General features: G+C 38.6%; 1 protein-coding gene and 1 long non-coding RNA gene across 17 annotated transcripts in view; both read right to left on the reverse strand.

Moving 5' to 3' along the window:
- The window catches only part of DKK2 (dickkopf WNT signaling pathway inhibitor 2), a 111,646-nt gene extending 108,139 nt beyond the window's left edge, over positions 1-3,507 (reverse strand). For 10 of the 16 annotated variants that reach the window (XR_010360999.1, XM_064417161.1, XM_064417165.1 and 7 more), the window contains exon 1: positions 454-1,365. The gene's annotated coding sequence lies outside the window, so the exon portion shown is untranslated. The other 6 variants (XM_064417160.1, XM_064417151.1, XM_064417156.1 and 3 more) reach the window with 5 other exon arrangements.
- A 7,645-nt stretch (positions 3,508-11,152) lies between these two features.
- LOC135299971 (uncharacterized) lies at positions 11,153-25,612 on the reverse strand. Its single transcript, XR_010361819.1, has 5 exons — positions 25,409-25,612; positions 16,974-17,060; positions 13,227-13,325; positions 11,995-12,134; positions 11,153-11,290 (listed from the first exon to the last, which is right to left on the reverse strand). It is a non-coding gene; the product is annotated as an uncharacterized LOC135299971 (long non-coding RNA).
- Between the last annotated feature and the right edge of the window lie 421 nt (positions 25,613-26,033).

A 26,033-nucleotide genomic window follows, 5' to 3' on the forward strand; every position in this document is an offset into this window, starting at 1 on the left:
ATAATCAAAAATAAACTAGACTAGAGAGCTCCAGACCAGTCTGAATGAAAGAAAACATTAAAAACATCAATTACTTGTTGCAGCATAGTTAAATATTAATGCATCCTCTTTATACTCCGTCCAGTCAATCACTTTAAAAATGTCAAAAGATGGGGAGAGAAAGGAAATAAAGCGTAATGTCTAGCTAACTTCCCCTGTGTGTCATATCCAAACACTGAAAAGGCCCAAATAATTTACACAGATGTAAGAGGACAAAACCTGAACTTCAGAAATGCATAGCAAAACCCAGCTTTGGGCCAGACTTCAGCCCCTCTTTGTGCTGTCCTGCTGGAGCGAGTCTCAAGGACAGCTGCTTAATTCAGTTCAGTGGCACAAAGAGAAACAACCACTTTTCCACCACCACACAGGAATCCCAGGGGAAGCAAACAAAAGCAACACTAGAAACCAACAGACCTCTCCCAGCACAGGGGTGAAGCCTCTCCTCCTCACAGCTCAGCCTCCTGCACTGCTCTGCTGCAGCTGGAAATCCTGAAAGAAGATGGGAGCCACCCCTCCCCAGCTGAGCCCCATCCAGCCTGACTGCAAAGACACCTGGCTGCTGTCTTGGAAACATTTCAGAGATTCTTTCTGTGATCAGACTTGGGTGTTTTCCCCTCTTCCCCCATCTTCCTAACCCAAGACTACGCATCCTGGGAGTTCCCAAGAGAGGGAGAAGACTGAGCAGGAGGGTTTAAGGAGGTCAGTGCAGGATGGTACCCTCAGAATTATCTGATAGGAAGTATCACACCCCTCCTGCACTTCAGAAACCCTGACAGCTTCTTGGAGATGTTTGTGATCTGGTCAGCCTACTTCAGCTTGCTGGTTACATCACATTTGCAGGAGACAGCATCTTCAAAGCATTCCTTACACTGTGAGCTATTTGGCAGAAGGAGAATGATGACAACCCTTCTTCCTCTGGCTAGTCTGAGAAACCTCTGTTTCCTTTCCTCTTTGGATGTTCTGAACAAAATAACAATGAAAATAAAGCATATTTTAATTGCTCCAACAGTCTTTTCTTTCACCTACAAAATGTGGGCAAAATCTAAAGTCAATGAAGACATTTACAAGGCATTTTCAAATATAAATGTTTTGTCATATATGATATATTCTAAATACAACTATTGCACAGATTAGCCTATACTTTCCTTGTTTTCATTTTTGGGACTGTGTGCTTCAGCAGTGTTCCCAATAACAGCCAGTCCTCCTGAAATCTTTCCACAAGTGGAGATCCAGCTTGTCCTTCCACAGTCAAGTCACAGGAAGAAGGCACCCATGATATGAACTTTTTACTCCCCCAGCCTTCTCTTGCTTTCAGCAAATTCTCTGTATGTACCTCTGAGAGGCGTGTGTAGATAGCAGGCACCTCAAGCCAATTCACAGGGTATTCTTTTTGCTTAGCCAAGAAAAATTCTTCAATTCCAGCCTTCCGTTTCTCTCTGGCCACTGGGACAAGTTGCAGCTTTGTTCCACAAGGCATTCAGAAGTTGCCTGCAGCAAATAGTCAGGGATGCCCCTGGAATGGAGACTAAAGTACAACATAAGAGGATTTTTTTATTGCATTTTGCCTCCATCTGCTGCCTTCAGCAGCATTGTCCTCACACAAACCACTGCCTACCTCATCGTTTGCTGCCTCACAAAATCAGAGGGAGAAACATCCCTGATGGAAGTCTCTGACTGTAGAAACATCTCCAGGACTCAACTGATGGTCTCAAATAAAGGAAAATATTATTAAAAAGGTTTGCAGAAATACAAATAAATGCAAAAAAGAAAGGAAGAAATTAAAACTAGGGATGTTTGAAAGAGGTCCATTTTTCCTCCTTGTGCAGTAATAATGTTCAGATTAGACCATTGAAACTTCACCTACAATGAAGAAACTCCTCTCTTTTGTCACACACTAAAGTTTCCTGTACCAGCTTACATATTCAGTTTTCTGTGGACATTTGCAGACAATAAACATCCCCTTAACCCAAAGGACCTTCTGACATAAAAATTACATTTGTTTAGTCTCCACAAAAAGTGAAAGTATTTGTGGATCCCACTGAAATTGAAAATTCCTTTGGTTTAAAACACCGTAACAGTAAAACAGGGCACATTCTTCCTCAAGTGTCATTTCTGCAAAATGACAATTTTTTTTCCCAAACACACAAATGCTTGAGCAATACTCTCATACTGAGCAGTGAGGACAAGCTAGGATCTTATAGAAATGCAACTACTCACTGAGAAAGGAGTCATTATCTTCTCTTTATGTTTCCAATGTCATTTATCATCCTTAATGGTTTCCTTTAAACCATTTTTGTGCAGACATTACCATTAATAATAAGTCTTCTCCTAGCACAGTTTACAAGACTGCAAAATTATTTAACTACAGGTCATTATTATTAACATGGACACCACATAGGTACATAAAATTTGAGCTAAGCTGAGCTTTCTTTGGGCTTTCCATCTTCTCAGTGACATTATGCCTGAACCAGACAAAGAAGCATTTTATATTTGCTCCTCTTCTATTTTGAGGAAAAAAATAAGTTGCATTTACATAATGTGCTGTCTCATAATAGACTTTTAACAGTACATTTTGCAGGATATTTTATTATTTTATAATTTGAAGTTGTTGCAGCCAGTTGTACCTATTTTTTCCTGAAATCTTGATTGTGTTGATTATAATGAAAAATACTTCCTTTGGGGATTTTGACTTTTTCCTGTTAATTTAATCCTAATTGTTCAAGCCATTTATCTAACACTCTTTGCAAATAGCATAGCAAATGTAAAGCTTTCTCAGCTAGAGATGCCATTGTTTTTCCAATACAGAGACTCTATCTTACACTCAAATCCATGTAACATATAGACAACTTAATCATTTTTGTCTCATTCCTTCAATGTCCAAAGTTCACATCTCATACAGGATGACAGCTGTATTATTCTTTTCCTCCACAATTTGTACACACCTCCATAAATACTAACATTCATTCATATAAGATGCAGCAATGCAAATATACACACCTCAATTTGTACCCAGTTTACCATATTCATTAGTCAGAATTGACACAGTCACAATAATCCTAAAATTTATTAAATGCTTTGAACAAGATAAACTTAGTCCTGGTCTGTTTTCCTGCTGTAGTCTAAACCCAGCTGGAAATTAAGCACCATGCAGCCACTCACTCAGCCTCCTTCTCTTCCCCCCACCTCAGTGGATTGGAAAGAAGAATCAAAGTAAAACTTGCAGGTTGAGGTAAGATTAGTGGCATAATGGACAATAAAGTAAAATACAGTAATAGTGGTAAATGATAATAATATTGCTAATGAAATGGGAAAACCCAGTGATGCACAGTGCAATTGCTCACCAGCCAGTGACCAATGCCAGGCCCGCTTCCCAGACCCAGGCCTCCCCTCCAGGGAACTCCCCCAGCTGATGCTGCCCATGACGTGGTGTGGAACACCCCACTGCTCAGTTTGGGGCACCTCTCCCAGCTCTGCTCCCTCTCAGATTCTTTTGTGTACTTCCTCACTGGCAGAGCATGAGCCAAGGAAAAGTGTCCTTGACTCAGGATAAACATGGCATAGCAAAAACCCAAAACATCAGTGTTATCAACACCATTCTCATTCCTAATCCAAAACATGTACTGGAACAGCTACTGAAAGGAAATTAACTCTACCCTAGTTGAAACTAGGACACTTCCACAAGTCTTCAGATCAAGAATATTTTCATTCTTGTAATCACACTGTCATTTTCCAAAGTGTTTTTTCTCTTTTGCTCTAAAGAAGATTCTAACAAGCATCAGTGAAAACTGAGTGCAGATTAAATATCTCCCTTTTATGATATGACTATCCATAAAACTATCCTGTAATTTGTGAACTGCTCCAAAATACATGTTTTTAACAGTATCCAACCCTGAACAATGTTGGACTAGAAACAAGTCAAAATTTCCTGGTTTCTGGAGCAGCAGGAAAAGGAAGGTATAGCTTTAACACTGCTCCCTGGAAAGCACAGGTATAAATCACTCCTTGACACAGAAAAGGGAGGAAACTCCTTGGTATTCTAGACATAAGAATGATTATGAAATAGATCCAATCACTAGAGGTTAACTGTAAAACCATAGGGGTAAAAAACCAACAGCATGATTTTCAAATGGACAGCATGAGATAGATGAGGTATTAAAACAAAATCCATAGCTAAACAATTCTTAAGAGGTTTTGTTGCTTGGAAGGCAGGTGGGTTTTTATAGAATACAAGACACCAGTTATAGAATGTGGATATTTTTGACAGTGAAACTGGAACAGACCCAATCAGAAGTAGTTATCTGGGTTTTTTTTTTTTAATAGAAAAATCAGAAGTATTCACATGCACTTCAAAAGGAGTGTAATTTGGAAGGAAATTGTCTTTTTGTAGTTGTTTGAATCTTAAGCCTAAAACCTTTAGCATGGAAAATCTGAGATACACAGGTTCAAGGTCTTGAAGTTCCAAATAATAATTTAATGAAGATAATACTTGAAAGGCTTCTAGTAATGAATGAGAATACCAATCATTTCACCTAACTGCATTAAAAATTCTATTAAAAGATGAAAAGTACTGTCTCCAAGGTAACAAAGATTGTACTAGGTGAGACAGGACATTCACTGAGAGGCACTAGACCAAGTTCTGTGTCTTCCTTTTAAGTCTGATGCTTCTCAAACCCAGACTTCTCCAGAAACCTCCACCTCACTTTCTGACTCTCTAAACTCCCATCCCTGGGGAACATCACTCAGCCTTCTTCCCACAACCTGCAATGAGTTTGTAACTTCACTAAGTTACACAGTGATATAAATATGTGTATTTGGCCAGATATTCCATAGCATAGGGGTTTTTTCCATCTTCATGAAAAGCACCAGAAGTGTAATATGGCCAGAGACAAGACATTGGCTCAGGTAAACCTGATTCCCTGAGGGGAACAGGGAATTTTCTTGCTTACATCTCTAGTCCCCCTTTCTGTTTCAGAAAAAAGTACTGGGTGCTGCTCTTCGCAAAGCCCTCGGTATCTGACTGATTATACTATTACACCTAGATGAAAACACTTCAGAGAAGCAGAAGGAAAATCATAGCCAGAGAATGTTATGCAGGCCAGAAGATGTGAAAGCACTCACACCTCCAAAAACTGGGACTGCCTTCAACAGGAGGAATTTCTAAACTGCTTCCTGAATAAGTTAGAGACAATTTCCTTGCTGAGAGAGAATTGAGAGGAGACTGGGTGAGCATGATACCTCTAAATCACTTTCAGAAAAAAAATATTGGTCATGAATTCCATCAGGAAGGGCTCTTTTCTGAGATGTGGGAATTGCTGACTACCTACATCAATTTCTTCAAATGAAAGAGATGCTTTACAAATTTTACAAAATACCTGAGATTTTCTTACATTCCTCAACCTATATTTTTAAAAATTCTTTACATGTATTGTCTCTTTCAAATATTGTTTGCATATTACTTCATCACAGTTTGAGTTAAAGATAATAACAAACCCAACTACTTATTCTTCAGCCAGTGGTATGGCAGGTGTGAAACTGGGTGAATTTGGACCTATTACCAAGTGTTCATCTCCCTCCACATCATCCTAGGCTGTTCAAAAGCCAGCAGGCTCTAACAAAATAGCATCTGTACTGCCTGATTTTAGAGCTGGTACCCCAAGAATCTTGTGCACAATAAGACTTTTCTAGTGGCCAGCATTAGCAAGAAATCTATGAGCACACGGCAAAGATGTAAAGCCCACTTGATCTTACAAACTCAAATGGAATCTATATAGATTGAATTCTTTGGATCAGGGCAATCACTAAGTTTGATGTCATAAAATTAGTTTCCCCCCAGGCTGGACTGTGAAAGACTGTTGGAAAAGTTCTTCTGCCTCACAGATCACTGAGGAATATGGTGCTCACTTGGGTTTCTGTCACTACAGGAGCCTCAAGTATTGCTTTCTTTCTGCCTTTAATTAATCTCCTGCTTGGTCTGAAGTTCTTTATACAAAGTGGTTGGACTTGAAAAGGGATATTTGTGTGAAGTGTATCTCCTGTGATAAACCACAGATATGGCACAATATTTTAAAATTTCCTTCTAAGCTGGGACTTCATGAAGTCCAATCTACTCACTACGAATCCATGAGGCTGTAATGCCTCCTCATTTCATCTTTCCAGGCTCCTTTCAGCTTGTGATCCTATCTCCATTCACACACAGCAAGTACCCAGTATCCTTGCTGGGTACTCCGAGATGGCAGAGAGCCAGATAAATAGCTTGAGGTGTTACTGCTGCAGGTAGTGAGAATTCATGGTCACCAACAGTTTGTAGGAATGCATTCATTTGGGAATGTGACAGCACCTGACATGAATGCATCCTATTTTTCAGCTTATGTTGAAACATTGTACATAGTACAGCACAGTTAAAAAAAGAAGCTGTCTTGATGAAACCCTGCTAACTTAAAAAAACCACAACAAAATAATGGACTTGCTTTCCCAGAGTGTTTGACAATGGAACAATTTCTGTGCAGTTGATTTCTTAGATAGGGTGGATGCTTTCCATTTCCTCAAAAACCCTAATGGCATAATGGTTTAAGCATTATTCATTCCTTTCTGGATTGGGCTGGTAACAGCCTAGTAATGTGAGATCTATTAAGATTCTTAAAAAAAAAATCCCGGATTTTGCATTGTTTGAACTCTTAATTATGAATTCATTTGGGCTGAATAATATCCATGATATGCTTGGAGATTTTGATGTGGAAAATCCCATTAATAAAGAACAACATCTGAGACCTTGAAATATGCAGGGAGATTTTTTTGCAATCCCCAGAGTACAGAAAGCCTTGAATGCTTCCCAAAGAGGGTGATGCACGTCTATTCTGTCTCCTAAAAACACTTCCTCTTTCAGATTTACAGTCACTGAGAACACAGAGCAATTTTGATCAAAAGAAGCAGCACCAGCAGCTGTAAGGGAAAAGTGTTCATTTCTGATTGCCTCATCTGGACTGGAAGGGGGCAGTAGAATAATTTTATTACACCAGATGCAGTGGAAGGCTTTATTTCATTTAATCTGGAGAACAGAGGAATTTGTCACATAGAGAAAATGAAAATAATCTTGTTCTTCTTGCCACCACCCAGGCATGATGGTTATTGGCTGAGCTCACAGAAGAAGCTGGAGTTTATGATGACTATTTACTAACTTTCTCCTGCATGACTGTCCTAAGAGAGCTGGTATTTTTCTACACTCCAGAGACATCTTCTGTTGAAAAGTTATTTTTGTTTGGTATTTGCTGGAGAGCATTTGTTTTGGGAATGTGAGCTGCTGGGATTTGTGGTAGGCTCAAAGATTCAACTGTACTCCATAGAATACTATTTTTTCCTTAGAACAGACTTAATTATTAACACTTAGAACATTGTGTATGCTGAAGCCTTTCTTGACTGGCAATGTGCACTGATAACAAAAAACAGGCACAGATTTTGAGGTCTGGGTGTTTTTTTTTAAATTCTATATCCTTTCAGCAGTAGAACATGTACAATACCATTTATTTGTTTGAGTTTAGTTTTGAGGGCTGTATATTCTGTAGTTATTTTTACACCATTAATACTAAAGCTCTGGGTGAAGTGCTTTTTGAGCAGGAACTTTGAGCAAAGTCACTAGAGTCATCCATTATTTATTTTTTTGACAGATAGATTTTAAGTCCATTTTGACAAATAGATTTTAACTTTTGTGACATGGTAATATATTGCAGCTTCTCAGGACAAAGGGTAGTATCTATACAGAATGGAAAGCAGGGGAGGACCAAGCCTGATACTCACCAGTGAAGGAAGGCCAGGAAAAGATATTGAGCCCATTCTCTAAAATACAGAAAAGGAAAAGCAGAAGTTATTAATTCCTTTTCTTCTAAAAGAAGAATGATAAGCTACAATTTGTTTTCAATGGACTGGCAAGGTCATTAGCATATATTTGCCATCAGTGCATCCAGGTAATTGGGGTTCAGCTCATGTCCCTTTAAGTAGAGTGTCCAATGTCTTAATACCAGGCTGCCTCCATTCCAAGTCATGGGAGAGGACACAGCAGTAAGTATGGCAAAGTTAGATACAAAAGTTGTGTGTCTTGTGTGTCTCCAGTCTAAAAGTACACAGATCAGAAGTACCAGACTAATCAAGTCTTGTAAAACATGCTTGACCATCTACTAGATATCTGATATCTTTCTGGAAAAAGATCAGACTTTATGATGATGACTGCGTAATGACCTTAAATAGTTCAGGAAGTAATTGCACAACGCTAAGTGAAAAGAAGAGATTTTTTTTTTCAGACAGGTTATCTAGAACTCCTGACTGAATTCAGCTCTGTCACCCATCAGTAGAAACTCTCTTACTGCTCTCTATGTTTCTACTACACATTTCTCCTGTTTTCTGGTAACTTGACTATAGGACTAGAAACCAGCACTTGTGACGGAAATGAAATGTAAACCACAGGTAAAAATCTCTTTGACATAAAAAAAAATACATGGTTAAACAGACTTCCTATTTTTTTATATCTCAATTTGCAAGAAAAATCATGCAATGCACTATTATTTTATAGCTGGAGTCCTCTTTGTTATTATGGCTAATGTCATAGGAGTCACTTCATTTTTTGTATCTTTACAGCACTTACAGTCTTCTCAATTTCCTTATTTTCCAAGGCCCTGGAGTGAAGCATGACTACAGGGGCTTTGTAACTGCTTGGGACAACACCAGGATGGACATTTGATAGACATTCCTGTCAGTGCTTTTGTCACTCACCCTGCTTGCAAATTATTTTTTTAGACCCAGAAAGACAGATCATCTTCATCTTCTTTCTTCGCCCTTTTTTATAGAGATGTCTAATTGTCTAATTTCATTCTCTTAGGCCTTGTCTATTAGCATTTACTTCTTCTCACCAGTTATTTCACAACCTCTTTATTAAAAAGATGGGAGGTGATTATCAAGCACTGGGAGGCAGTGAGTGCTAATTCAAAGAACAGAAAACCACTGCCAAAATAATGCTTGTGAAATATGCATTCATATGCATTCATTCAGTGTTCTGTGCCTGAGGAATTGCATCTACTTTCTCCATTAACTGCACGGAGAGCCAAAGCCTATCAGGTCTGCATTATTAATGCTGCAAATCATTCATTAGGGCCCTAAACATTAGGCCCAGGGCTGCCTAACCCTGTTTTAGTCACTAGAGGAGGCAGTCAGCACAAAAGCACTGCCAAATTCCTTGTGTTCTGATAAACAGGGTAAAATGAAGTCATGCTGTCACTAGATTGAACTGAAAAGTTAGCAGTGGGTTCCTGAAAGCCTTTTCTGCGTGGCACAGGAGAACTGATCACCTCTTCCGAAGGGAAAAAAAAAAAAAAAAAAAAAAAATCATCAAAAGCATACTGTAATTCAGTAATACCATTATACCATTTTGTGTAAAAAGCTACAACTATTACTGTTCATCTATAGCTTAGTTATTTTCTTGTGTGGATTTCCATCACTCCATGTAATCTGTTTCATTACAATTGAATGTATTTGTTAGGTACGCAGTTCCCTATTCTGGAAAGGGCTTCCTGCTAAGAGCAGGACATTAGGAATAGTAATCACATCCTTCCCTGGATCACAGACATTCTAAGTGAATAACCAATCTATACCCAATCTAACCTCACTGATACCAAGACTTCCTTCCCTCTCATTATTCATTCCCCGTCTCTCTCGCTTCGTGAACCACTGCCGGTCCCAGGGCTCGTTCCCTGGGCAGAGCCCGCCGTTCAAATCCGGGCTGGCGCCGGGAAAAGGGCGAATTCCAGGGGCTCGGGCGCCATCTGCCGCGCGCGCCCTGGAGCGGGACAAGGACAGCGGCCGGGGGGAATGTGGGCTCGGAGCTGGGGAAAATAACAAATAACCTTCTGTGGCCTGCACTGCTTTAACCGGTTTGTTCCTTCCAAGGACAAAGCGTCAAAGGAAAGATATTCCAACAATGACCACAGGGTTCATGAATGAATAGAGCCCCTTCAAAGTTAAAAAACAACTAGCAATCTCTTCAGCTGAGACACCTGGGGTTATTCCATGCTGGGATGCATTTGGATCCCACTTTCATTTCACCTGAGGACATGAATGAAGCCACTGAAAAGACTCATTACACAGTCAGAAAAAGTAATGCTTTTGGGCCTCAGTGAAAAAGAGAGGAGATAACTCATTTAAACAGAGAAATATCGGGAAGAAGGTAAATTTAAACTACTGACAAGAAGAGGTGCAGTCCTTGCCCTGGGGGGCCTCCACTTAGAAGGTCTCCCAGGGTTGTCATGTGTAGTTCCCATTTCTCTAGTTAGACATATCCCCCATGGAGAGAAAAATTGACATTAGAACACGAGGTAGGCTGGAATGGGATTTCCAGTGCTCCTACAGGCAGAAGAAAGCAGCTGATGAAAAATTGTTTCAAGCACCCAGATAAAGATGGAAGAGGAAACCAGAGACTCATTTTGAATTAGCTGTCTGACATGCTCATAACACTTTTAATCCCTCATAAACAGGCTTGAGAACAAGCAGTGCATCACTGCATCCCACTCAGAGAGTCAGCATTCTGTCCCCTCACTCCATGTTTACACCTCAGATGCTCTCCTGAGGGTGGAGGAATCCCATGTGCCTTGTTCCAGTCCCTTGCCAGTAGATAAATTTCATTCTGCCAAGCAAATGTTCCTTGTATCCCTAGGCATGGAGGAGCAGCTCCCACAGCTGCCTCAGAAAGAGTTAGTTGTTTGTCCTGCTCTTTAGGCTCTGAGGGGAATACTTGTTTGTCTGACTAGCTGTTCCCAAGCCCCAAAAGATGCACCAGCAATCTTCAGGGGGTGACAGCAGTGGCTCTGGTTAATGACACCAGAGCTGAGGGAGGAACAGGCTGTCCTACCTGCAGGAGAGCCCATCCAGCAAACCACTCGCGGCTATTGCAGATGTTGAAGCTTCACAGCCACGTTTGTTCTGCCCTCCCAGCAGCAAGCTGACGCAGCGTGGGGGTCTGGAGAGCCCCGGGGGACCGACACATTAGCGGAGCAGAGGATGCCATAAGGGATGTCCGAAGGATCGCTCCCGTGCCATTCCCCGGCAGGCTCAGCCCGCACCCGCCCGGCTCCGCGGCTGCACAGCGAGGAGAGGAACGAACCAGAGAAACGCACTTGGGGCTCCAGCTGCCTGCTTCTTTGTGGTGCACTGAACCAAGGGACTGAACTGCTGCTTTTCAGCACTGATGGTGGTTTATGTTTCTGAAAATACACTTTAAACAGTTGCAAAGTGAGCTCTCGGTACGTGTGAGTCTGCTTTATGCTGTTTCACACAACTTCACATTTAAAAGCCTTACAAGATTGGTAGGTGAGAGAAGATCTAAAAACATACACCCTGGTTTGCATTTGCAGGAAAAGAAAGTTCACAATTTCTAATGGTATCTGAGTTGTGTGTTTTAGCTGGATTTAATGTCTACTTTGCAATTCACTTTCCATGGATATCTTTGTAAAAACTTTAATGACAGACAAAGACACAAAACAAAGATTGATAAAAAAAGGAGTACAGAATGTGTGCCTAATGTGTTTTAAAGTGTCTGTCCCAAATGTCAGTGCTGAAAAAAATACTTGAGAGCTTGGTCTGAATACCACTGAAGTCTATGGAGATCATTATGAAGGGTCTAAAACAAAGCTAAAGGGATATCATAATTCATGCTATTATTAATTTGTGTCACAGTAATACTTAGGAGCCTCATTTGTCACCAACAAACTTTTTTAGAGTGAGGAATCATACACAAGAAAAAAAGCTTACTCCAATATTAATGACAAATAATCTCTGCTTGAAGTATATGTTGAATACTTGCTACAAATTACTTCTGAACAAGCTACAAGGCAAACTACTCTACAGACACTGTTGGTGAATAATGCTGAACAATGAATAAATTCTAGAAAATTGCAAGCAGAAATGCACAGCACAAACCAGATAATTTTTTCCTCATGCTTTGTTCATCCATCTCTCCTCAGCAGATATTTCTGGTGCAGGTTGCCATAGGTGGTGTTGATTTATTTGATTAATAAATGTCCGTTCACTTACTAAGCAACCACTGGAATAAAGTCTCCCTGCAATAAAATTATTTTATGTAATATGGTAAATTAAATTGAGTCTTTTAATGCCTCAGGCAGTAATGTCTTTTTAGAAATCATGTTACCAACACATAATTTTAATGTAACTAGATCCATCTTTAAATAATTTCCAAAATAAAATGAGATAGAATTATAATAGGCTACACTTGGTAAGAGAAAAATTCTTCTCTTCATTCCATACTGGGACAGTACCTTCAGGGCCTCAAGCATGACACAGGGCATACTCCATATCAGCTAAGCATGGCACACAAGCCAAGCCATAAATCCAGTGCAAGAGGTTGTTTTAGCATCAAAAGCACTTGCAGCACTTATTGTCCACCACTCCAAACTTTAGCAAAGTCACCTCAAAGTCTTTTACTTTACAGTGTTCTTTACATAAAAATACAGTGATATATCACAGACTAGAGATAAAAAGCACATCAACATTTTAAAACCAAAACATTTTGGAGGAAGAAAGTTGTATTGAAACTAATCTGCTACACATTTTACACATACAATACAAAACTGAGTTTTTACAACAACATATGGAAAGTATCTAAACCAGTAAGACAATGACTTTCATAAATCACTCCAGGTTCCAAGTTTAAATTATGTCATGTTCCCTCTCTCATGGGATATTCACTGCATCTCATACAAACTCGTGGTTATGTGTGCACTGTATTCCTAACTTTATAGGGAATGATGTCATATCAACACATAGAGCATATGTAAAATGAAGAGTAAACACTGCTTTACATGACTCTGACCAGATGAACCCACACACTCCCCATCACTTCCTTTTGGCTTAAGGGATTCTTCTTTCCCTTTTTGCATGATTTATTAGATGGATTCACCAAAACTTTGGGGGATTCCTCTTTAGACTTTTTTTTTTGCAGCAGCACACAGCAGGTTGCAGTGTCCAAGAACAATGTGGGACAGAAATCCCATTTCCTAAATGTCAGGTACATAAAGGCCTCAGGCTCATACAAGACAAAGTACAATTGCTGATGAATACAATGAAGATTTATGGGATTTTGATCAAAAGCCTGTTAAAATATAGTTATGACAGCTGCTTGTGACTAGACCTACCTTTCCTTCAGGTCACAGAGAGGTTTACTGGACAAACTCAATTTTTAGTATCAGTTTTTTGTTTCATCTTCAAAAGCTACAGCCTTGCATATTTCTCTCCTAAAAAAAAAGCAAAAAGAGGGTATATGACAAGTTAATGCTCCAATTTTATTTCCTGTTGTCAATAAATGTCCACATGTTCATACTGTTTGTATGGTCTCAAATGACCATCTCAAACTAACAGAACTTTGCCCAGTGATTTGAGATAATAAAAATGTAGTTTTAATATACTTCTATTAAATGATCCTTTAGTGAAGTTTTAGTGAAGGCAAGATTAAAAAAAGCAGAAACTTTACAGTGCTGGCATTGAACATAGATGTATTTGAATATTACATTATTTCAGAATTTTTATTGTTGAACACATAACAGGAATATAATCCTTTGACAGGATGCTGCACCTACTACTACTGCTGCTGCTACTACTTTAGTTATCTGTGAACTGACTGAACTTGTTCTGGAATACTGTCACATGATAAACACACAATCCTAAAACTCAGTTCACATGAGGATCACAATTCAGTAGGAATCATATACCCATCTGTATAGTTCAATTGAATGCAGTAAAATAAACATTCTTTTCCATATCTCTAACAAGATATTTATTAATTGATGCTGCCACTGATTTGCTTCAACATTTAAATCTGTATGGTTCAGACCTCCTTTGACTCTAGCAACCACAGATTGTTCAATGTGGTCAGAACAAAGTGCAGTAAATTTCTACAGGGCCATTTTTCCTAAAATGTTAGCTGTTTATTTCCAGTGACCTGGATTTGAATCCACTTTTAATTTGAAATTATTATGTAGTAGCCAGAATTTAAAGAGAAATAAATGTGCTGTCAGTCTGAATTCCAGAGATGACCCTGGTTTTCTACCTGAGACCACAGATTCTCATAAAATAGCATTTGTCTTCCTTTTCAAATCCTGGACAAAGTGAAAAACATCAAAGCTCAAACAAAAAAAATACTATATTCAGCTTTAATTTAAGATGAAATTTGGATATATAGGACCTAGGCAAAGCACAGCCTCATTGTAATAAAGGTAAATCAATAAACCACAACTCTATAAAAAGATAAAGAAAAAAAAAACAACAGTGTTATTTCCTAAGAAAGATATGGTATCTTTTACTTTACTAGCAGTAAAAAATGCAGGTTCCTCCAAAGGTGACGTGATCTGTCTCATACTTTCAGATCAACTTTCTGGAAGTAACCAACAGCTTCACTGGAAACTTTGTGCCATCTCCCAACAGGAGTAAACAGGTGAGTGGACAAGAACTACGTGGACATAAAACCAGCTACTTGGAAATAAAAATTCTTGTTCATGCAGGTGCATATAAATGATATTCTGAAGCACAGCTTTGAAATTCATGCTACAGATCTGCCTCTCTGGTTTTTGTGTGTAGAGCCAAATTGAATTTCTTGGATAACTTCCTTTTCCCTCATTAAACTGTGTCGGCTTGCACCATAAAGAATGAGGTAAGGAAAAATTTTCCCCTTTTTAACCTAACATAGATGAATTTTTCTATATAATATCACTCAAATATATAAACTGATTGAGTAGCTAAAATGTAGGTAGTGGCTTTACATTGTTAAGGGGTACATATATAAGAAACATCATGCTAATTTTTATTACATTTAATGGAACTAGAAGATTATTATTTAAGCCATGACAAAATACTATTGCTCTGCTTTTCTGACATCTATTTCCCTTCAGTGAGACTAGACACATGAGTGCAAATGAGTCCAAATTTATCACTTTTTCTTGGAATTATCTTTTGCATCCTTTTCTGCTGATGATCCACCAGCTCCTCCAATGCAGTCCCTGAGCAACCTCACTTCCTCCCCTAAATGGAGGGACCAGAAAAATTCCTGGATGTAAGGACTGTAAAACCCCTTTCCAACCCTTTATTAGGAGGTCATGCCAATAATTCCATAGTCAAAATGTAAGGGTTTCCTTTAAACCACAACCCCAACATTGGATTGTTACATTCCTGTAACAGAGGGAAAGAAAGGCATTTTTCCATTTAAAATATCTCTTGTCTAGACTGTACCCAGAGGATGATATTTATCACAAAACAATCAGGCAAACAATTTTTTAACTCTAGGACACTGAAAAATCTGAAAGTTTCAAGCTGTGGGGATGCAGTTTCAAAGTTAGACTCGGAACATCCAGGCAGCAGTGAGGACAGCACCAACGGAGATATTTTTCATCTTTGGGCAGGAATGGGGCTTCTGATAGGGAATATAAGCAAAACTTGTTATTTTTATGGTAGGAGGGGAGGGTTAGGGTTCCTTTCTGCTATGGCCCCCAGGGGCAGAAGCCCAGCGGGGAGGCCGGTTGTCCAGGATAGCTCAACGAGGGTCCAGGATCGCCCAGCGGGGGGTTCAGGCAGCCCAGGCAGCTATAGTGATTTGCAGTCAGCTCTTTAGTGATTTCAGCTCTTTTAGCTCGCCTGGGGCCGTCACCCTGGGTATCGCCGCAGCAGACGCAGAGAGAGAGAGAGAAGCGCTGTGTGGGTTCCGCAGGGTTCTTTTATTCGGGTCTCCGCGAAGGGTCCATTGACAGCTCTCCTCTGCCGAACCGGGCAGAGCTAGGGGTTTTTATACCTTACAGGGGGATTGAAAACTGTCCAATAGTAAGGGTCAGGGGAAAAGTGACCTATGAATATACAGAGAGATAACAGGGTCCCAAAGGCGGAAGAGAGGGGCTTCTAAAAACCTTAGTCATGCTGACTTGGTATTTCCTAGCTCAGGCCTCTGTTCTCCAAGGCCTTGCAGGCCTTGTGCCTGCTACAACTCCACTTTCTGTATTTAGAAAAAAGGCGTTCCCTATGGTTCTCTTAAAACAGTGGACAAGGCATGAGAACATAAGTAACACGATGACAATTACAAGAAAAATCCACAACATTCCCTTAACCAAAGATGCAGCCCATCCCGTTAGTCCCCATTGACCGAAGAGGTCATTGACCCAGTCTGGGGTCTGTTCTACTTTTAAGTCCTTCAAGACTCTTTCTTATTTCTCTCCCCTCTTTCCTATTCAAAAGCTAAAGAATTCAGAGATTAAAAAATTTCTATGCAAACAAACCCCCAGTGGGCACAAAGCACTATTTCCAAAAAAAGTAATGGTTTGGATATATGTGAAATGATTGGCACAGAGTTCAAGAGCTTCCCTGACTCAACTGCTGAAAATTACAGTCTTTGCCATGCCTTATGTAAATTTTTCATATTGTTGTTAACTTTTCATTTTGGAAGTAAATTATACTATATAACCAGCACCTCAGCTTGTAAACCTGTCACTGATTTTTTTTATTTCTCCCAAGAATCACAGATTATTCAAGTGACCAAAACTAAACATACTGAATGAAGTCTAAGAAATTAGCCCAAGTTCTATAGTTTTTTTACAAACCTGGAGGACAATTACCACGTGTTTGGTATTTGTTGAGCAGTGGGTGTGATCAAAAGGATCTGTATCCACAGACACAAAGGACAAGTTTCAGACAATCATTGCTCATTGTCCCAGACAAAATAAAACAAACAAACAAACAAACAAAAAAACCCCTAACAAACCAATTTTGTTTAAAGACAGTAATCCAAATCTATCAGGAGAAAAAGATGAGGACTTTAAATGCCCTCACATAGTCCATTACCTCTCTAAAAATAAATATGAAACACAAAATATCACATTGCACATTCAAAAAATAACCTACCTTACCTTGTACTTCTATGCTACCTTGGGCCATTGATGAGCATCCTCATAAACCACCCCTCATCAGCAGCACCTGGCAAGTTTTACAGCGTTCTGGGATAAAAACAGGAAGGGGTTGATCAATTTATTTGACACTTAAAAATAAATCTAATTCACCCAGGGATTAATGGCAGAATTTTTGGGCCAAAGAATTTTGCCCACAGAGATATACAAGATAAATACTTGCAAATCAGATTTTAATGAACTTTCAGTCCCAATTTTCATTATAGAGAAATTACCACATTTAAAAATCACATTTTAAATCCCTGAATATCACAGAATCAAAAAGGGTTTCTTCAGTGAATGGTTGTTTTAGGTGTCCCAGATAAAATATATTTTAGTCTATTTTTAAGCCCGGGTTTTGACAATAAGTTAAAACTCACTAATTAGGCATGAAACATCCTCACTGAACTTGCAGGTTCTTGATAGACTTCATAGCGAGCTGTCAACCTCATGTGAATCTCTGATGCAATTAAGGTCTCACTACATCTAGAATTGTAAACTTTTCAGTCGTTTTTGTCATTTTAGTGTCAAAATTATATTTTAGTGAAAATAAAGGCATTTCTTAACAAAAATGTTTAAGTAAAACAGAATTAAGGCTGAGAATACATTGTTCTTTAAAATACACATCTCTTGACTGTAAAAAAAATCTGGCAATCTGTAGTTAAGCTCCTTATCTTTCATCCTGTAACTTTCCTGTGTTTCAAACTGTTTATGCCAACTCTCTACCCCAGCTTCTGACTTCCACACTGGACAGCAGATTACTCTCCTTTGATGCCTTCAAACATTGAAGGGAGCTTGATGTCTGGAGCCAGGCTGTTCTAGTGGAAGTAGTATGGATGGGACAGACTAAACTTTGACATTGGACTCACTTTGAAGATGCAGGTTTCTACTGAACTTCCTTAACTGCAGGCATGAAGTATTTTCAAAGAGATGAAGAGTAAATCTCTGCTCAAACTGCTTGGATATCTTCATCTACATGCCAAGAGATTTCAGAGCCAAGAAGAAAAAATCATGCCAGAGTTAAACAGAAACGAAACTGGCTACATAACTTGTGTAGTTTTTGCATTTTTCTCTCACTGTCTTTGCCACTGATTGGTACCATTTCGTTTCAGCTGCCTTGGGCACTGCTCCATTCACTTTCAAATTAATTGTCACAGTGGCCAAAATTATTCTGTACTGAGATCCTCAGTCTGTTTGAGAGATCCTGTACATTCAGATCATCTGCACCTTTTACAGCTATCCAAACGAGAACAAACCTCTGGATATTTTGAGATTCACTCATCACCATGTTATTACTTCTCACACACTCAGTGTTAACCGGTATATTATATGAAGTAAACTTTGTTACCTATTGTTATGTGTACCCATGAAATACAACATGAAGTAAAATGCAGAGAATACAGCTGCACTCAACTTTAGTTCTAGGGCTCTACACAGTTTTGTCAGATTTGATGATATCTAATTGATGAACTCGAATTCCATTGAAATACTCTTCCTCTTGTTCATGCTCAGAAACCTTGCCTATGCATTATTTTTTTTAAACACACTCTATTAGGAGACAGAAGGTGGATGACAGCTTTATCTTTAAACTGCCTGTCTGTCCAAGAGCTGTACCCTGCTCCATGTCACATTGCAAACAGCAGATTGATGGAAACAGAGTGACTTCCTAGCATAGGAATTCTCAGCTATAAGCATTAAATAAAAAAAATCCAACAACAATCATTTCATTTTCCACTATTTTGCCATGCTGAGACATGGGACACTACATATCTTCAGCAAGGAATGTTACACACATAAACACAAAGCTAAATGTGATGGGTAAGCAGCACAACTCCCTGAAAGGTGGCTATAGGTAGGTGGGGGTTGGTCTCTTTCTCCAGGCAGCAGCTGACAGAACGAGAGGACACAGCCTCAAGCTGCATCAAGGGAAATATAGGTCGGAGATTAGAAGAAAGTTTTTACAGAAAGAGTGATGAAGTACTGGAATGGTCTGCCCCAGGAAGTGGTGGAGTCACCATCCCTGGATGTGTTTAAAAAGAGATTGGATGTGGCACTCGGTGCCATGGTTTATTTGAGGTATTTGGGCATGGGCTGGACTCAATGATCTTTAAGGTCTCTTCCAACCTAGAGATTCTGTGATTCTGTGAATCTGTGAATTCTGTGACATGGATCACAGGGAAGTCTGGTCTGGCATGGGGAAAGCCCAGCTGAATAGTCAAATTAGTTTTGTCTCAAAACCAGAACAAGATCCTAGATGGGTGTATAGCTACTTATTAACTCACTGAGCCAAGCACATCACCTTAAAGCATGGTAGGTGGGTCAGCACCCAAAAACCTTAAAATTGTCCTCTCACCTGCTGATCTCTTGCCTGTGGGAGCAAGGTGCCCCTGGGAGCAGCAGGGGGGGGAGTTTTCCCTTTTCCAGTTTGTGGCAGGATGGGGCAGCGAGGCTGGGAGCCACACGGACACGGCTGGGTCTGAGACCACCCACAAGCTTGCTCACACATGTGGAGAGCAGCAAGTGCATGGCACTGACCTGAAGAACACTTCAGAAGTAAACCAGCAATTTAGAGAGGGAAGGGAGGGACTTGTTTTGGGATGGAGGTTTTTCTTTGTGTTTGGTGGGTTCATGTTTGTTTATTTGTTTGAAAGTGACACTTCATATACAGAAAGCAATTATTTAATACTCCTGTATGAAGTTAAAAGGTCTAAATCTGTTGAGTTAATAGCAGCATCAATTTACTCTGACCAAGAATTATATAAATATATTTTTATTAAAACTGTAGTAGCATGAGCTACAGAATTCCTCTTTTTTCCTGTGATCTTATTCCAATTGCTCACTGCTGGATCATTTAAAGCATTACTAGTCTGAAATTTTTAACTCTCCTTCTATTTCTAACCAAAATTATAAAATTACCCATAAAATTAACCAAAGAGAATATTTTTGCAGTAAGTAAATGCAAAAGGATCTGAAGGTCTAAAAAAATGTTACAAAAAATAAGATAGACATGCCTATATCATCTAAATTTGAAATCTTCTATTTTTGGTTCAGACATGGAGGCTATTGTTAAAGAAAGTGGAAGCAGTTTGGAGAAGGGATGTAATAACTGCAGACAGCAATTTTTTTCAGTCTCACTGAATTTTGTGGTGATTAGTTTGATCTTAAGGTGTTTCATGTACAACGAAAGTGGACTGAAAGCAACTGAGACTGGTTTAGACCTAAAAAAGTTAGGAGATCTGCACTGGACCCTAAAAAACAGACAACTGGAAGACTGAACTTTATTGTGAAAGGAACACAATATAATTCTCATAACCTCCCTTTAACTTTATGAAGATTTCATAAACCCTCCCTTTCATTTTTCAGCAATATGAAATATGCAATAAATTAAAACAGCTACTTGGAGGTGCTTGCATTATTTCATGAGGGTATCCATTAACAGTATCTTTAAAAAAAGACTATTCCTGGTTGCATTTCATTCTCTTGAAAGAAAGTATCAACATTTTCTAGGCTTAACATAGCTTTTTTTCAACCTTCCATAAGATCAATGATAATGATAATAATAACAATAATAATAAAGTTTACCCTCATTTTCTCTTGCTCCTCCAAACTAAAAGAAAATATTACATTAGCCTCCTCCTGAACTCTGTGGCTGGTGAAAATAGCCAGGACATGTCTCTAAAATTTTATTCCTTACAACTGGTTCACCAATATTATTTTTATGGTTGTAATAAATTGTTTTGCCTGACACAGTTTTAATAAGGATAGATGTCCTTCCAATTTGATTTTGGATATCATAAAAAGGTCCTTCATTCTATAAAAATGAGGGGTTTTTACAATTAAGAAACTTAAGACTCCATAACAAAATGAAGATATGTTCCTTCACATATTCACAAGACAAATATTTTGGAAGAACATCCAGATAAAACTGGAAACACATCTATTTTTCAATGTTATTTATAGATACAAATGAATATGCTCCATTGAATTACTTATGTATTCTGTATGATCTGTGTCTAATTTAAAACATAAAATCACTAGCATTCCAACCCAGCTCTTTTCCATTCCCTTGAATGCAGTTACCCTGCTCAAGTCAGAAATTGAGAAGGAGCAACTGTGACTTATTAGTGATTTCTAAAAGATACCTGGCAGAAAGATTTATTAAAAAAAAAAAAATTCAGAACCATACTCATTGTCAAAGATAGATGCAGGAATTCATTTTTCATTGTTTCAGAATGTTGGGGTTCATACTAAGCCTTCTTTACCGAGAGATTTTCCTTCTCCACCTTTTCTGGGAAAAACACTCATTAGCACCAATAGTTTTTTTCCTACAACATAGTTACATTAAAAAAGAAGAAAACAAAAACCCTACAAAATATATTTTCCTTTCACAAAAAAAGGTGAGAAACTCTTTCCAACTTTGATTTCTTCAGTGTCTTTGCAGTCTGTAACAGAAATTATATGGACTTGATTGTCCAAAACTTAAAACACACTGGAAGCTTGCAGACTGTTAGCAAGGCATTCAGAATCACTTTGGGAAAGCAAAAGCCTTTACATTCAGCACCTCCAAAGTAAAATCAGTAAGACAGGACAGTGTGACTGGAACTAATCTGAGATATCATGATAAGTCTTTTTAAGATGCAACCCTTCCATTCAAATTCTGCAGTGGGAATTATTAATGAGGATGGATGCAAAGAGTTTTTCCATTACTGGATTGCAACCACCTGACAAAGACTGCAGGGTGGCTGCAGAGTCATACAGAAACAATAAGTCAGTGTTGTAAAAGACATAACAGACTCACTCACTGGAAGAAAACAGAAATAATTTTTGGCGTTTGAATTTGGTTTTTATGTTCAGTTAACAAGGATACTACATTTTATTTATACATGGATATCACCAGAACAGACATTTGAAAAACAGATGGCCACAAAGAACGCTACACTCTGTTTAACCAGTATATTCCAACAATAAAAATACAATGTTTAGAGCAACTGCAAACAAAGGAAACACTTCTTTAATATCTTTATGTGGGATCTGAACTAAACAAAGCCACAGTGCTGCCACTATTAACATACCTACTACAAACAGATTGAATACCAGCAGCAAAAGTTTGCCAGAACAGAGGCTTTTTTGTTTCCCTACCATTCATTGTTGGAATGTTGTTTCACTCTCAGAAAATGGCTCATGGCACCTTTTTGTCTTTGTATTAAACTACATTATGGAGTTTATCTCATCTTCTAAAACCATGCATTTTTTGTGCAAACAAAAAACAACTGTATAACATGAACACTGTAGCCAAGAGTGGTAAAGCAACCTCTGGGAGGTGTAAACTGTGTAAGGAATGGGACAAGCAAAGCACATCATTGCTCCATTGCAGAAGGAGGCCTGCTTATCTCACCTCTAGCATGTCAGTCTTTATAACTTTTATTTTATCCATGCTTCTCTCTTTTGTCCAATGCTGTATGAACAGAGGTCCAAACACTCAATGTTTTATGCCAGACACAATTCTAGCCAGACCTAGCGAAGGCACACCTGGAGAAGGCATTCAGCTGCCTTGTCTTTCTCACCATTTTTTTCCCTCTGTCTCTCCCTTAAAGTTCTATTCTTGCCACATTAATCTCTTCTTCCTGGGCTGCACATTTAGTCTGCTGTGCTGTCCTTAGTCGAAGAATATTCTATTTTTAGCAGCTTCCATCAGGCCAAACCTCAGCTGAGTACAGGCACAAAAGAAATTGGAAAGTGCAATTGTTTGTGCAATTCACAACCAAGAGTGTGAATCCAAAATAATAGTTTTCTGGTAGTATAAGGCCAGAAAATAAAGAGGGAGCAAACATTCCTATGAGATTATAAGGATGAGAGAAAGGGTCTGGCAGGGGAAAAAATGAGAAAATACCCCAAATCTGCTAATACCTGATCTTACTTCTCTGTCATAATGGGCAAATTTGCCAAGGATGGTGCTTTTAGTGACTATTCAGACATTGCTGAGCAGCTGAAAACTTAGTATCTAGTTGGATTAAATGGGGGTGGGGGAATAGGGGGGTGTGAGTTCTCAGTTAAATTTTGGCATTTTAACCTAACAAAAAATTAAGACATATTAATTTAGAAAAGAATGAAACAAGCAATTTAACCACACAGAAAATCAAATTACTATGTTTTGGGTGTATCTACTAATATTTCCAAACATTTTGCACTATTTACAAAGTCATAAGAAATTAAAACAGGAAATTAGAAGCAGGAAAGGAAAACCAAACATCTTCAACTGAGATTTGAAAGCAAAGAATATACAAGCAGAATTAAAATACAGTTGGTAATATTCTAACAAAAGAATATTACTTGTGAAACTATTGAACAAACATATAACTAAGGCTTTTGGAAGCCAAGTATAAACTGTAAAGGAAATTCTTCTGTCACGGGAAAAGAACAAAACAAAATTAATTTAAAAATTAAAAATAAACAAATATTTCTAATGTGTCCTTCAAGAGACAGTGAAATTATGCATATATATATTTTTTAAATAATCCTGGGATTTTGCTAAGTGCAAAAAAAATCCCTGAAGACTTCATTCACTATGTAGTATATAGAAGACAAAATACCAGTAGGCCAGATATCTTGAGAGGACTCCAAGGGCATTAACCTTATGTGGATTAACTTAACATAGAGCTAGCAGGGCTCCTCCGCCTTTTCTAATATTCATATCCAAATGAAATATCCATATTTATATCCACAATATTTTATATTATATCCCTATTTTTATCAATTTTTAACAATGACTTTCAGAATCCTAGACAGTGAATCTAGGACCCTAAAAAAGTGCTTTTTTTTTTTCTTATTAGTCCCTCTTTGCAGGCTGTCTTAATAAATTTGTGTACAGTTGACAGCTACTGGACTTAAAAAGGTAACAAATCCCAGTGTTTGAGAAAGGAATGCTCTTAACATAACAAAGACACAAAGAATTCTTTCTTGTTCCAGAAAATGTAACTGCATGGATGAAACAGATACAGAATTTTATGACATCCCTGATTTCATTCTACATCACATTCAGTTTAAATCTTGAGCAAGAGAAAGGCACCTTAAAGGCTTAAAACCAAAGTGTTAGTGTCAGTATTAGGAAAAAAACATCAGACTGCATTACTCATGTGGGGTTCTGCAGTATTAAATGATGCTCAAATAATCCTTGTCTACACACCCAGAAGTCCTTAAGGATGATGACAATAGACATAGTGAAATACAGCAGTTACAAGGATGACACAGGCTTTCAAGACAAACAGTCCTGAATTTCCTAGTAACCTGCCTCCTTTCAGATTACATTAATTTCTTTTATGGAAAATATGTAGTGATGCTTTTGGACTATGACATGCAGGCCATACCTACAAGACAGGGACCAACAATCAGGAGATAACTGAATTAATGAAAACCAACTTCTCAAAGCTATGTTGTGGCTGAAGAAACTGTCTTGCCTTTCAGGTGTATTGAGAAGATAATGCAGGGGAAAGACAAGACAGGATCTCAGCTCTTTGTTCTAACAAAACACAAGGGAGAACCTCATCCACTTTTCTTATCCATGTTTTCTCTACATTTTTCAGAATTGTTCATAAAGGCATAAGTAAAACTGAAAGCAGGTTGGTTTTTTTTTTTGTTTGTTTCCTAGTCCAAAGTAGAATACAACTAAGAGACAAATCAACATTTTTTGGCCAATTTTAGCACATCATACAGTATTTCTCGGAACTGTTCTCTGAGATCTCGCTCCATCCTACTCTAAGCTTTTCTCAGTGTGAGTTTGAAAGCTGCTGACCATGTGAATGACTCATTGACCTTCAATCACGGCCATCCCTGCCACTGATGAAGGATTTTTATGTTCAAGTTGTGCAAAACATGGGGGACAGCTTATTTACATACTGATGTATAGGCACACATTTACATTTATTTGTGTAATGACAGAAAGTGCCAGAAGGCAGTGCTGAACAATGTCCATCAAAATTTGATTCAGGAATGAAAAGTTCCTTGTTCTAATCCATGTTATGATACCTAATTCAAAGGTTCTATTTCAAATCCCTGGAGTAAAATCAAATTAAATTAAAATTAAGTATGTTAATCAGATGCCTGTATCTGTAATATAATTACTTAGTCTGGAAAAGACCTTTAAGGTCATCAAGTCCAACTGTAAACTTAACACTTCCAAATCCAGCACTAAACCATCTCCCCAAGTGCCACATTGGCATGTCTTTTAAGTACCTCCAGAGATGGTGACTCCGCCACATCCCTGGGCAACATTTTCCAATCCTTGACCACTCTTTCAGTGAAGAAGGTTTTCCTTATATCCATTCTAAACCTTCCCTGGTGCAACTTGGAGCCATTTCCACTTGTCCTGTCACTTGTTACCTGAGAAAACAGACCAAACCCACCTGGCTACAGCCTCCTTACAGGCAGCTGTAGAGAGTGATTAGGTCACCCCTGAGCCTTCTTTTCTCCAGGCTGAATAACCCCCTCTCCCTCAGCTGCTCCTCACAGATTTGTGCTCCCCCATCTCTGTCTCCTTCTCTGGACACGCTCCAGCACCTCACTACCTTTCTTGAAGTGAGAGAACCAGACCAAGGCACAGCCCTTGAGGTGTGGCCTCACCAGTGCTCATGTATTGTGTGACACCACAGACACAACTACACTTAGAACATCCCTTCTGCTCTCCACCATTTGCTTCCATTTTCACAGGTAGTCTAGAATATGAGCCAGGATAATAATTCACAAAGATAATTTCTCATTCATTGTGCTGAAAATAGCTGGATGGAAGAGGACCAATCACATTACCTCTGCCCTTCACGCAAAAGACTAATAAAGGAAGAATATTGCTTACATTACTGTGCCAAATATTATTTTATCATTTTCTACAAAGGAAAATATAAGAAAACAAATGCATATGCTAGCTAAACAATGCATGATCTCATTTGCAGTGCATTATATAGAAAAATATGTCCAGCAGCCTATTGTTTGGACATATGGGTCACATTGACTTTTTGACTGCTTATCAACAAA

The sequence above is a fragment of the Passer domesticus genome, chromosome 4 (genome assembly GCF_036417665.1).
Source record: "Passer domesticus isolate bPasDom1 chromosome 4, bPasDom1.hap1, whole genome shotgun sequence".
Classification (NCBI taxonomy): Eukaryota; Metazoa; Chordata; class Aves; order Passeriformes; family Passeridae; genus Passer; species Passer domesticus.